Source organism: Haematobia irritans, chromosome 2, assembly GCF_050003625.1.
Source record: "Haematobia irritans isolate KBUSLIRL chromosome 2, ASM5000362v1, whole genome shotgun sequence".
Lineage (NCBI taxonomy): Eukaryota > Metazoa > Arthropoda > Insecta > Diptera > Muscidae > Haematobia > Haematobia irritans.
The window spans coordinates 234,499,931-234,514,760 of record NC_134398.1 but is presented as its reverse complement, the minus strand read 5'-3'; the positions used below and the strand labels follow the sequence as shown (position 1 = coordinate 234,514,760).

Here is a 14,830-nt window from a genome sequence, read left to right as displayed (position 1 = left end):
GCCAAATATATCTAACCAAGCTTACTCAATTACCCCATCCACCCTATCCAATCTTTAACAAAGGCAAAGACATCATTTTGGCTACGAAACATTTTCACTGTGGCCCACTTACAATAATGCCATAATCCTTTTTGCATTAAATCTGTGCCCAAGGTGGACTCATGATAACACGAAATGTGAAATTACAATTTAATTCTTTAAATGGAGGGCAAGTAGGTAAATGAATGGAAGGAACATAAGTTCGGTTACATTGAATAAATTGCTCTTGATGGAGCATTCCATAGATAAAGCATTTCCTAAGTAGATAACCTGCCAAACAGCTATTAAAAATATTGCCCGGGGCCCAAAGCGTTTCATTGATAGCATAATTCTCCAAAGGTGTATTACATTTTGGCAACAAAGATTCCCGCTAGAGATTTTGCATGGAATTAAAATTGTGAATAAATTTCTTCTTCTTCGCTACCAAGTTTCCATCATTTCATAAGAGATTACTTTCCAAAAATTTCCTATTTCTTAAAGTTGTTTACTTTTGTCCAAATAGCATCGTTTATTATAGAAAAAATTTTGTAAAAAACAAAATATATTGTTGTTATTAAGGTTTTACGTAGTAAAATGATTAATTAGATCTGGAGGACAAAATCCTATCAGTCTTCTAAGTTGTTCTGAAGGTTCCTGTAATTTTACAGCTTCCCGGTTTACATGCTGATGAAGACGTATATCGAGTTTTTAGTGCGTATCTGAAGATTTCCCCTTTATCAGACCTTTTTGTAAATCTCGATGCTAGTCCCGATTTTGGACATACCATGGAGCATTAACTGCTGATCTTATTACTTTGTTCTGAAATTTTTGAATTTTTTCTATAGCACTTTTTGACGCACAACCCCAAAGTTGAATACTATATTGGTTTTAGTGTTTGTTTATAGATTAGAAGTTTGATGTCTTTTGAAAGAATCGAATTTCTACCCATTAACCATTGTAAGTTACGATATTTGATACTCAGTTCTTCACGTTATTTTAATCGATGTGGTCTTTCCAAGTTAATTTGGAATCCAGTATAAATCCTAGATATTTTGCGGAGTTTGTATGCGGCACTTTCTCGGTATTTATATAGAGAGACTTATATTGCATAGTGATTTTTGCAAAGTCCACGTGTAGAGATTTGCTATTGTTCAATTTTAGACCCCATTCAGTTGTCCAGGAAGGCCTCAACAAACTTTATCAATGGACTCAACCGTATTTCTTCCCGATGACATTAAAATCGTATCATCGGCAAATGTTCCTATAAGCACTTTTCGGTTACAGACGTATCATACGCATATAATAGATATAATAAATGCTGCCTTGTGGTACCCCGGAATATATTGGATATAGTTTTGTAAATTCATTGAGCCTAGGATTTCGAAGTAATTTTTTAGAAGCAACCTTTCAAGTTTGCACACACCGTCAAATGCCTGAGAAATGTCCACGAAGACAGCGGAACAAACTCGTTTATGTTCATAAATGTTATTGATATTATTAGTTACCCCATATACTTGCTCGATAGTCAATGTTTTACGGAATAATTTTTCAAACAGTTTCCTTATAACTGGCAGAAGCGATATAGGTCTTTAAGACATATTATTAAAGTCTGAAATCGAATTTTCGTAGTCCTTCTATTCAAGTTACAGTTATAGGTTATTTTTCAACACTTCAGTTTGAAATTAATCAAGAATTAACAATTCAACCAAGTGTGCAAATTTTTGGTTGAAATGAATTAAAGTTTGAATTATACTTCCACATATTTATATATACCATGCCCAATATGAATATAATATTTTTCGTTTACAATTACAAAACAAGTAAGGAAAGTCGGGCGGGGCCGACTATATTATACCCTGCACCACTTTGTAGATCTAAATTTTCGCTACCATATCACATCCGTCAAATGTGTTGGGGCTATATATAAAGGTTTATCCCAAATACATACATTTAAATATCACTCGATCTGGACAGAATTTGATAGACTTCTACAAAATCTATAGACTCAAAATTTAAGTCGGCTAATGCACTAGGTTGGAACACAATGTTAGTAAACAATATGGGAAATATTTAAATCTGAAGCAATTTTAAGGAAACTTCGCAAAACTTTATTTATGATTTATCGCTCAATATATATGTATTAGAAGTTTAGGAAAATTAGAGTCATTTTTACAACTTTTCGACTAAGCAGTGGCGATTTTACAAGGAAAATGTTAGTATTTTGACCATTTTTTGTCGAAATCAGAAAAACATATATATGGGAGCTATATCTAAATCTGAACCGATTTCAACCAAATTTGGCACGCATAGCTACAATGCTAATTCTACTTCCTGTGCAAAATTTCAACTAAATCGGAATTAAAAATTGGCCTCTGTGGTCATATGAGTGTAAATCGGGCGAAAGCTATATATGGGAGCTATATCTAAATCTGAACCGATTTCAACCAAATTTGACACGCATAGCTACAATGCTAATTCTACTCTCTGTGCAAAATTTCAACTAAATCGGAGCCAAAAATTGGCCTCTGTGGTCATATGAGTGTAAATCGGGCGAAAGCTATATATGGGAGCTACATCTAAATCTGAACCGATTTCAATAAAATTTGGCACACTTAACTACACTCCTAGTGAAAAATTTCAACCTAATTGGGGTAAAACTCTGGCTTTTGGGACCATATTAGTCCATATCGGGCGAAAGATATACATGGGAGCTATACATGGGAGCTAAATCTTAACCGATTTCAATAAAATTTGGCACACTTGACTATAGTACTAATTGTTCTTCTTGTGCAAAATTTTAAGCAAATTAGGGAAAAACTCTGGCTTCTGGGGCCATATAAGTCCATATCGGGCGAAATATATATATGGGAGCTATATCTAAATCTGAACCGATTTCTTCCAAAATCAATAGGGTTCTACAAATACATACTTGTGCCAAATTTGAAGTCGATTGGACTAAAACTGCGACCTAGACTTTGATTACAAAAATGTGTTCATGGACAGACGGACATGGCTTAGGAGCCCACCCTGAGCATTTTTGCCAAAGACACCATGTGTCTATCTCGTCTCCTTTTGGGTGTTGCAAACATATGCACTAACTTATAATACCCTCTTCCACAGTGTGGCGCAGGGTATAATGAATTGACTCAATTAATTTTTAATGGAAACCAAATACTTCAATATGGTCAAATAACTTACCAGCTTCTATTAAATAAATAATTGGTTAATTTCATTTGAAAATTTGATTTTTTGGTCTAACTAAAATATTAGGTTTTATGAAATATATTTTTCTTAAAGGTAAATGGTGCGGTCATCAAAGAATCGGGCAGCACTTATTCACAAGGCTCGCCATCTGCTGCAACACCATGTACAAGATCCCCTACAAACAGACAACCACCATAACTAACATAGTAAACGACAAAAGAATTTCCTGCTTATAACCGAGTCACGAGCCACATAGTTTGAGGTACCACTTGATAAAAATGTATACCATACTAAGAGTATGCTATCTTCAAGAACTAAGGAGACATATCGAACATTAAGTTCATAAATACTTAAAATCATAAACTATTTAATATTTTAAGTAGTTTTATTACAAACTTAAATACTGAAAAATAGAAATAATCCTTTAACAATCTCATTAGGCTTTAGAGAAATTCCATTGGACTCACACTTCAAACTTCGATTTGTAAATATACCCATTGAGCTCTTTTATTCCAATCCTAGCGAAACAAATGATTTTTCGCCCCCTATCTTTTGCCATTTCTTTAAGCCAATGGAATTCACATTGATAGCGTTGGGATGCTGGTGGAGGACATTCAACAATGTCCTGGTGACAAAGAAAAATGTCTCAGACTAAGAATAGTCATTGATAGATAAGACGATTTAAAATCAAAGCCAAAGTGTCAGCAACAAAACGAAAGAACTAAGCCAAAAAGGAGGAGACAATGAAGAAAAGGGTCGTTAAGTTCAATACCATTTGCTGCTGCTGCTGCTGCTGCTATTATGTGTGGAAATGCATGGGCACAATGTTCGATTGTTCGATTCCATTGTATTTTAATAAACATTGATTTCGATAAAACGCAGAGAAGTTCGAAGCAAAGGACCAAGGATACCAACACAGACATAGCAAAATAAAACAAGGACTGAGAAACTTAGACCATGGAATCCAAGAGCAAGAAGTGATAAAAAGACAAGCAAAAGCGATTTGTGAAAATACAGGAAAATCGAAAAAGAAATTATCGCACATTTCCACAGTCACTGACACTGTTATTGCGACGGCTTAAAATTTAAGAAGTTTATTATTATATTTTATTTTCTACTCCTGCCTCTCAGCTTCATCCAATCCCGATAGTTGTACAAGGCAAGCAGCAAGTCATTGAATGAATCAGGCCAGGCCATGACATAGAGCTGGTTATAGACACATGGTGTGGGGTTGAAATTCAATAATTGATGGACGTTGGTTGTCCGGGGTGTAGGGATTATATTGATAATGTAATAAAGTATTGAAAATATCATAAAAAGGCGTTCCAGTCATACCATGCCATAGAAATCAATACACAGTCAATCTTCCCACCACTGCTTGGAGCAGCAGAGTAAAGAATACGGCTGGCTTGTAAGAGGATGAAAATTGGATTATTTCTGTTCGCACTTGGACGTTATTAACTTCGGCCAAAGATTTCGGTAAGCCAATATAAGTCAATGGAGATTTTGTGAAGAAAAGAGAATCGTCTTACGAAATTGAATCAAGACTAATACCATTTGGAGCAGGGAACACCAGCACCATTAATGTTCCAACGAAAGTTGTTGACACTTTTATCAAAAGGGATTTCGATTTTGCCACAAAAGCTTAAAAGATACATTCGTCAATACTTGTCATAAATTACTTTGAAAGCCATATCCAAGTTCAGACATTAATGCTGGCAGAGACCTTTGCTATTAATGACAATGGCATGTTGTCGATAGTAAAGAGGATCAGAGTTTTACGATATGTTTATAGAAAGAATTTCTAAGATACACTGACAAAAATATTATTATGAAAATTCAATGTGAATGGTGCTCACAATAAACAAACTAATATTTCATGTAAAAGTTTTCTTATATTTTTGATTAGAACGATGCACAAACAACTTTTTTTCTTGTTTGTTGTAAACTTGTTTCTTGTCTCGGAACGCTGACCGCTTCTGAGTTTAAACTTAATGTTATGTGTGAAATAACTTACGCTCACCAAGTTTGCCAGCATTACTAAGGGAAGATAAATTATTTTCGATCAATAAAAATTTAAGATCCAAACATAGATTGTATGAGATAACGTCCGAGCATATATCAAAATTGACAGATAACGACCGATATTAACATGATCTTCTTAACCATAAATAAATGGAAGGACAAACGGACAGGAAAGGGCAGATCGATTCTACAGTTGATTATGAGCCAGTTGGTAAATAATATCTGTAGTCACAATCCCTTAATGTAAAGAGTAGTTTTATACAGACCAAAATAGAATAGGATTTGAGAAATTCGAGAAATAAAATTAGTTAATTTTCCTCAAGTGATTCGCAAAGGGTCTGAGAAATTCTCTCAATTTAATACTGAAACCAAAATTTATGAAAGCTCCTTTTTTGTGTCGGTCCAAGTTTTAATGAAAATCATACTTGGCAAACATTTTCCCATTATGCCATGCAATTCATTGTTGATAGAACTGCTGATACCTCTACGACTCAATGACAGGCATGCAGAGCTAACACAAAAGTCCTCATCAATTTGTGTTGTGAATAACTAATGAAAAGCTGACGAATGGAAGTGTCCTTGCACGGTGACGATAATCATGGTGGCCTCAAATGGAAACCATTTCACCATTAGTTGTTCCAACGAATATGCATACCCATATGCGTGGGTGTGCGCTTGTTTTTGGTCTACTCTATGATATGGCAATTTTTGGATATGCTTTTCTCTCCCTGGGCTAAAATGAAATCATTAATTTTCATTATTTCCACATTGTGCAACTTACATTCTATATTTCTGATAAAAATACATCGTACAAAGTCACCAGGACTACGAGCATTGGCAAAAATCAGCAGTAATATCAATACTAGAGTGAAGCGTAGAAATTTTGAAAACCAAATCACTGGATTAAATTTCTATAATTAAAGAAGAAACACATAAATTAAGCTTAGATATAGAATTTAACTGACCAAATTTGACCAAAAATTGAGTTGAAGCAAAAACTTGGCTGGATGACATATTACTGGACACTGCCCTGAAAAAATCAACAATGAAAAATGGAAACGTTCATTTTAGACGTGGTGAAATGAGCACGAAAGATATCAATGGTACTTGAATTAAACTGCAATAACTATTTTATTATCTATGTATTAGCTCTTTTGTTTTGCAAAAAACTGGGAATGGTGTTAGAAGATTAAATAAACCGAAATGTTTGCATTGCTTAAACATTGATTTCTACACATTATTGGAGCCACCTGAATGTATTGGTCATATATGAGATCGTATATATTTGTGCACACTAGCTATTGTAGCCATATATACTTGTACATAAACCCGTATAGATTACACGCACGTTCACACGAACATAATGCGAAATATTTGTAGTCATCGTCATCATCATCAGAGGCAGCAGGAACACTACCATCAGTTACAACAACAAACATAACAATAATAATAATAGCATCTACAACAGAAACATATCATAGACATCGCCATCGATGGTATTATTACATGCAGCAAGCCAGACATTCAGTGAGCCATTCATATAGAGAGTCATTACAGAAATACTCATTATACACATGGGGATGAGAATAACTTAGTCTCTCTCTATGTATATGTATGTGAACGAAAATATCAAACGAATATATGAGAATATATGTATGTTTAATCATACATAGATGCCAAGCTCATTTTCAAATCATAGCCATCATCAAAATTGATTGTAAATACTTACATAGATATTTACTCATCACTCTCCCTGACTCCCATGCTACATTGTTTTCACGCCAAGAGTCACCTACATTCACTCCCACATACACTAATGCGCATACAGACATCATACTGTTATCAAAGCAACAGACGCCAGTGGGTGGTCGTATACGACCTATCATTGTCACTCATACGCCCCGCAGCATGGCAAATTTTCACTTTTGTCATTTTAATTTAAACATTCGTCTGATTATGAATCCGCTTAATAAGAGCATAATTTATGGGCGTATTATGTGTTCATCAATATGCTTCGACATAAAGCTCTTTAAAATAAATGTCAAAATAAGGAGGGGGTAAATTTATTGTGATAGAGATGGCTGCGGGCAAATACTCGTACAAACAAAAAAGAAATTAATTGATGTCGAAGGCCACAATTCAAGCCATTGGTTGTCATTGGAAAACGTTAACGTATTTAGGGCACGCATCATCCAATAATCAAGTTATTTTAATTCAATTTTACATTAAGTTTTCATAGAGAGTTAGAGGATGAGAAAAATAGGAAAAAAACAAAATTTTTATTACTTATAACATAACCTATTAATATTTTCTACCTCTCATTCCAATCATAATGGCAATCCTTTCCATTGTTACAAAGGAACGGTACAGCAAACAATATAAAGTTTCACTTATATAGACGATTTGTATTTGAAAAACGTGCACACAAATATTTAATCTTATTGAGTTTGATATCTTTTCTTAGTACGAAAATTCGAAACCAATACTACTTTCACTTCAAAGTCAGAGTTAAACACAATGAATCTGGCAGTTAAAATATCGCAAAGTTATATTGGCCATCGTGCGAGGTTAGTATTTGTGAAAGATCATGGCTTCATACACAGTTTCCGTCCAACCACAGAAAAAATGTTCACAATTTCAACGCAAAGATTAACAAAAAAGTTTGACTTTACCATTGTCGAAATATAAGGCATATAGTATTATTTTACAACCGAATAGGATTTTATTATATGTGAATAAGTAATGCTACTCGGCTGCATTGAGATCGGGTATGAGATATGAGATTTACCGCATTAGCTTTCTACCGTATTACCTATATATAGGACCTGAATCTAAATCTGAGCCGATTTGAACCAATTTGCACATACAGCTAGAATATCAATATCACATCGGCTCTGTGGTCCACTCACTAACTCATAATACCCCGTTCCACACGATGGTGTAGCATATAAAAATAGAATCTAATTAAGTGAAAACCTATCACTCTATTTCTTTATTATCAACTAGTCTAAGATATCCTAAAAACACTCGATTACAGCATCTATATTTTTAAATAGTTCCATGTAAATGAACCATAAAAATGTCTATAACACTTGAAAATGCTTTGAATAAAGAGCAAATATCACTCTCAGACTATGAATGTGAATATGGAAAAGACAACGCGAGGCATACGACAAATGTCTATCTATTCAATCGCATAAGTGAATCAATACACACTCACACCCTCACACAAATATGTGTATGTAAATCAGTGTGAGTGTCTGTGTGGATACCGGAGGGTATGTAAACAGAAAGTATTTGCTTTATTTATGGAAATGAACTTGAATCGTCGTTCATTCATTCACTCATTCATTCGCATATCCCTTCTCACAAAATAGAAAGACACCGAGAAGTGTTTCCAACTTAAAAAATCTCAAGAATGGACTTTCCCGCAAAATATTCACATTGGGTTAAATTAGACATTTTTTTGTTTAAATATATGACTAAATATTTGTAAATAAAATTCTTACAATTGTAAATAAATAAATTTGTTTTCAACTCGAAAAACGAACCGAACCACCTTTAGAGCTAATTAATAATTTCGATAAACATTATAGGGTAAATCTGCCCAGACTGGATTAAGAAAATAGAAAGTTTATGGGAGACTGATCATACACCGTACAAAAAAATACATTCCATAAGAAAAAGACAACATATTTGTGTTTCTAAAAACAAATAAAATATCTCTTAGGTAAATATATATTGGCAAATGTTTTTGAAGCTTATTCGCTTTAAGTTCATCCAAATATGAACTAATTTTAATATATTTTGCTTTTCTTTCAAACTATTCACATAATTTTTATTGATTAAAATATATATTTTGTGTAGAAGTATTCAATTATTTGACACATTTTCAAATATTTATGCCCACATTCAAAATCATTTTCTGACAGTTTATCGTAGGAATTTGTGTGTGAATAGTAGGTTTATAGCCAATGTTAACTTTTATGAATATGTGGGTAAGACTTTCTGTTACATAAATTGTATTTTCCCTAATTCTGTAATTTTTACTTTTTTTAAAATTCACATTTTCTACCCAGTGTGCAACAGTTATCGTTGTGTGTGTGTGAATGTGCTCATGAATACCAACATCAGCTTTGTCAGTCTCAGTGTCTCGCTTTGCTAATGATTTCAACCACTGCCATTCAGTGCCAGACCGCCATCATTTCAAGTGAATATTTAAACATATGCCTTTGTCTCTGACTCTTTATGCTTAAGTACATTAAATAATTTTTCAAATGCCACAAGAGCTCAGTCGAAGAGAGGTCCATCCGTCTGTCCGTCGGCCATAGATGTAAGGAGCCAAGAGGCCATAGACTGGGAGGTATCTTGTTCGCGGTAATGGAGGTCGGAGTTCGTCTGAGTTTATCTATTTTTGCATACGTTTGCCGATTACGACTACCAGAGTAAATACATATTAATGTTCTCTCAACATTTGTTACGAAGACATTCAGATAAGTGTGAGCATGGCATGATTTCATTCAAGGTCCTTTTTATGTATTAACAAGGGTCAGTGTTTTATGTGTCATAGATACACAAATACACCATATATATACCATGTTCATGACATGACAAAGTCATGACATTTGTCATCATTTGAATGTTGTAGAACACTCCAATGGATGCCTGTAAATCCTTTCTTTACCATCCTTGCCATGCCATCGATTCGTAGAAAGCCCCGAGATGTATACACTCTTCCACACATAACTCATCTGACTCAGATTTCCTTGTGAAACAAAGCGAATGGAATGTAAAACGCACAGAGAAATCTTAGTTTTGGAGATATAAGGGAACATCTCTTAACTTGTTTGTGCTGTCACATTAATTCTGCTCCATTTGTGTTGATATATTCAAGTGAAACGTACGCTTCCCCTCTGGCTGGTTTTCTGCCTGAGTCTCGATACAAATGCGTGATATGATGGAACTGACGAAAGAACGGGAGGACTCTATCGAGGGAGGCCGTAGCTCATGCCAGCTACAACACCAGTTCGTAAGACAAGTAGATTGAAATTGTTTATAAACATTGTCAATGATTTATGCGAGTAATATGCGTAAAATACAATCTCAACTTTCGCCGAGAGCAAAAGAAAATGATTCAGAATGGTACACAGTTATGCCGCCGCAATCAGTTTAAAGGGCTATCAATAATAAAGTGAAGTTAACTCTGGTAGTGATTAAAGAGCAACGAGCAATTTGCGAAGAAGAGAATATAATAAATAGCAGAAGAACTCAGTGGATTAATTTAATACTGAAATATGAAGAAATATGTACTTAAAGTAATGAAATTTTTAAAAGGCAAACTGCATATTAAATTATTTGAGAATTTCTCAAACACGGAAACCATCCAACACAAAGCCTAAAACTACCTAAAAAAATTATTGATCAAGCAAAATGGCTCATACTCACGTGTTCAGCAATATTGGATAGTTTCTTTGTTCGTCTCATAATCGTTATATCAACACATTTTTTTTCTTTTGTTTGTTTGTAACTCTTGCCATTGAATTGGAAATATCCGACAGGCCAAGAAGGACGAGAATATTTGTTTAAGAAATCTATCAAAAAGCTTTTAACTCTCTGTCAAGTGTCTCAAAGGCAATTACAGTGGAGCATGCAATGCCATGACTGCTTTAGCATTCACGTGAACATAATCAAAAATACATTGCAATTGAAATGGTGTTTGTCAATATAAAGTGCAATTATACAGGGCAGAATAACCTTTATTTAACAATGTACAGTGAAAGGTGGACTCCCACGGTCGGCTAAATTTTCCACATTTGGGAGGTGTCCAGTTATGAGAGGTTAATTTTAATGAGTTAATATAGCAAACGTCCCTAGAATATTGTCCACATTTGGGAGGTGTCCGGTTTGCATAGTGGGCTCGATGTGTTTTTGGGGGCCCTGTTTTTGATATCTTCTTACTACTAATGTGATGGTCATTATTTTTAATGTTGTAATTTGATTTATTCGCCATTGACTCTTGATTATACATATATATTTTTTTCGAAAAAGAACGCCAATTTCCTATAGAAAAGACTTTCTCGGCATGAGGGCGCGGCAAATGCGTTTTTTTTTCGTACTACATGCAAATTAATGTCTATTTCAAAATGCTTAACCCCTACACAAAATTAATTTATTTTTTAACTCTTCCAAAAAGATTTAAAAAATTGCGGTAATTGTAATGAATTTGTTTTTGTATAAATGTTTTACACATGGCCTAGTTTCATTCATAATTTTAGGAGGAGAATGAAATATATTGAATTGACATGGGATTAAATTCGTCGTTGAATTAATTGGTTTATGCATTAAAAATAAATCTGTTCGGCAAACAAGCATATGACAGCATATAAATCTGTGCCTTATGATAAATAAATTAAACCATTTGTTGAAGTGGAAAGGGGGACATTTGTTTAGCTATTGAAAGGGTTCACATGTATGTATATACGAGAGAACGAAATGTCGCTCTCGTTTACTCGCTCGAGGTTGAACATTTTTACTCATGCTTCTACAGCATTTTCACCAAGAAGTCTTCATAAAAAGTTCATAATATCAATGAAACTTTCTTTTCACAATTTCTTTTATGAAAGTTTAATGTATTTATGAAGCATTATGTGCTAAAATGTTTTAAAGATACGATAAAGTTTTGTTGAAATTACCGAATCGGCAAAATTAATTTATATAATATTTGCTTATACTTTTCCCCTTTTGGTTATTAGAATTTTTGGAATAAAACTGAAAATTAAAACATAAACATGAGTGATAACATTCTCGTTATAAAATTTTTTTCTAAAAAAAATCGGAAAATGTTCGAAAAATTTTCATAAAAAGTCTCAAACTTTTTTATAAGAAGTACATAAAGTTTTCAAAAAATAAAAATAGTTTTCATAAAAAACACAAAATAGTTTCCTACAAAGTAGTATGAAATGTTGTACCTATAAAGAACACATTTTGCTAAAAGAACGTAACATTTCCTTCTTTTAATGTAATCAGATGACAAATTACAAATTACGTTCTTTTAACAACATGTGTTTCGTACGTCTTCTTGTGTGGAGAAGTAACTCTAACATTCAAGACTTCAATCAAAAACATCAATACATATTTTTTATTTGTCCTCGGCAGTAGATATTGAGTGTTTTTTCCAAAAACCTACTCATGAAAATTTTTTTAATTTTATCATACTCACTCACGTATCTAAATTCTACGTGATTATATTTGCCTGTGTATTGGTGCATGTGTCATAGCCGCTTTACACATTAATTCTATATGTCATTATGCGAATTGTTTGTTATGTTATTGTTCATTTCATATTAAGAACAGCTCTAAAAGACATAAATACTTCATTCATTTATGATGATTTTTTAGACTTTTTCTGGCCGAAAAAAAGAAGAAAAGCATCAAGCAGATGCGGCAGCAACAATGCCAACCAAACCAAATAACAAACAACAAATGTAGCAACAAAAATTTGTAGAGAATTCCATGAAAATGGAAAACTTTGCCTTTCCGCTTGCGACGATGAATGTATGTATGTGTGAGTGTATATGGGCTACGCAGTTCCCATTGCAAATGAATTGAATAAATGAATGAATCCTATACAACCATTTTTGTCGCAGCATGCCGCATCGCAAATACAATAACGACATCCCCCTCATGCTCCTCAACTCAACATCCACGACCACCCTCTTTCAACCCTCACACCCGGTGTCGTCACAATAGCAACAGTAACAAGCAGACAAATACGCACAATAACCATGCCCCATGCATAGAGAGAGCATTATTTAATGGCGGTAGTAAAAATAAAATAAAAAGAAAGTATGTTGATCCAGTGTTTAGTAATACCCACACACACACGAACACATGTTCACCAAGGCATACTCACTGACAGAGAGTTAGGCGAACGCAGCATGCAGAGAGCAAGAGGGATAAAGTAACAAATTACGCCTCATTGTGAGTCGTAAATACGCCATATACACAAAGACCTTTTAAGCTCTACTCACACACGAGTATAACGCAACAAACACAGTGGAAGAGTAGTGGTGCGGTGGATGTGAGAGTAGAGAATAGATGTAATTTGATGTTCAGTCAGTCACCAACCAAGACAACACAGACGACGTTCATTCCAAAGAGTTGGGGGACCTTTTTTATTTAACAACGAGAAAGTTTTACATATAACAATTTAGTCTAATGTTTCAGTATTTCGTATTTCTTGTATAGAGTGCGTGCGTTTGAATAATACCACATACAAGTGAATCTGTATGTATGCCCATATGGGTTTATCATTTGGTTTCACTTAGCGGGCACTGACAATATTCCATTTTTCCCCATATATGCAGAAGTAAACCTTGAGATTTCTTTGCCTTCTCGTAATGAAGGAATAAAGTTGTATTGAACTCAAGCAGAGACTGATGGGGGGGAAAACGGAAAGAAAATCCGGTTTAGGTTAATCCTTAAAATACTTTCTATCCTTTTGAGAATTTAGATACAGACATACAGCAATCCCTTCATACACTCATACACGTATGATATTACGTTTTTTTTATAAATCGAGTCTTTTTATTAACTTTTCATTTAGTAGCAAAGTTCAGTTGATGAGCGTGAAAAGAATTGAATTACTTTTCATTTTAATAATTCAATGTATCGCTTGCCAGAGATGAACGTGGTTTACGATAAAACGGCAAAGCAATCTGGTAAAGTTCTGATACCTGAGACTCATTAAAATCGAAACTTGAGCAGCCGGAACATTTCATTGAAGAAAAGTTTTATATTTTATTTTACATCATTACAGTTAAATATGTTTTTCTGATATTATTAGCTATTCTTAGAATTGAAGAGAAATTTAACTTTATTGACATATGGTGAAATATTTTGAAAAGATGAAGAAAGTAAATGCTTGAGTCATTTAAGCAAATAGTTAGTAGTGCATATCAGATTAGAAATTTTATATTTTCTACACAAATGCTTAAAACTCAGTATTAATTTTCTTTTGGGTTGAAAAGATATGAAGAAAAGTAGAAAAAATTAAAGTTGGACCTGGCTCACTATATAAGTCTCATTTGCCACATCGAGAGATATGGGAAAGAAGATTTGCAGTTAAAGGAGCGTAATATTGCCATATTTGCATGAAGAACACCTTCCAGCATCCCAGAATATTTTTTCGATTTCCAATTTCGAATATCGGAACATTAGAATATATTAAATTGTAATATTATCACTCTTAATTTTGATTTTGAATAAAAAAATGCATATTTCAAAAAAAAGTTTCCCTTCTAAAGATTGATGTTTTAAAAGTCTTCCAGTATACAGAGGATTTCAATAATATTTTTGTTGAATTGTATATGTTATATATTGTCATATTACTAGTAAAATGGAGTTTGATCATGTAGAGCAATATTTAGCATGACCGCCTCACATACAAAGGGTTGTGGGTTCAATGCCAGTTTCGACCAAAAACCAAACTTTTGATATCACAATGGACTGAATAGTCTAAGCAAGACTAAAATATTTTCGTGCTTAACCCCCTAATACCCATTTATTCAATTAATAAGGAAGC

General features: G+C 33.8%; 1 protein-coding gene across 2 annotated transcripts in view; it reads left to right on the top strand.

The window, feature by feature from the left end:
* Tmtc2 (Transmembrane O-mannosyltransferase targeting cadherins 2) overlaps positions 1-14,830 on the top strand; it is a 136,017-nt gene that overhangs the window by 42,453 nt on the left and 78,734 nt on the right. The gene's annotated exons all lie outside the window — the stretch shown is intronic.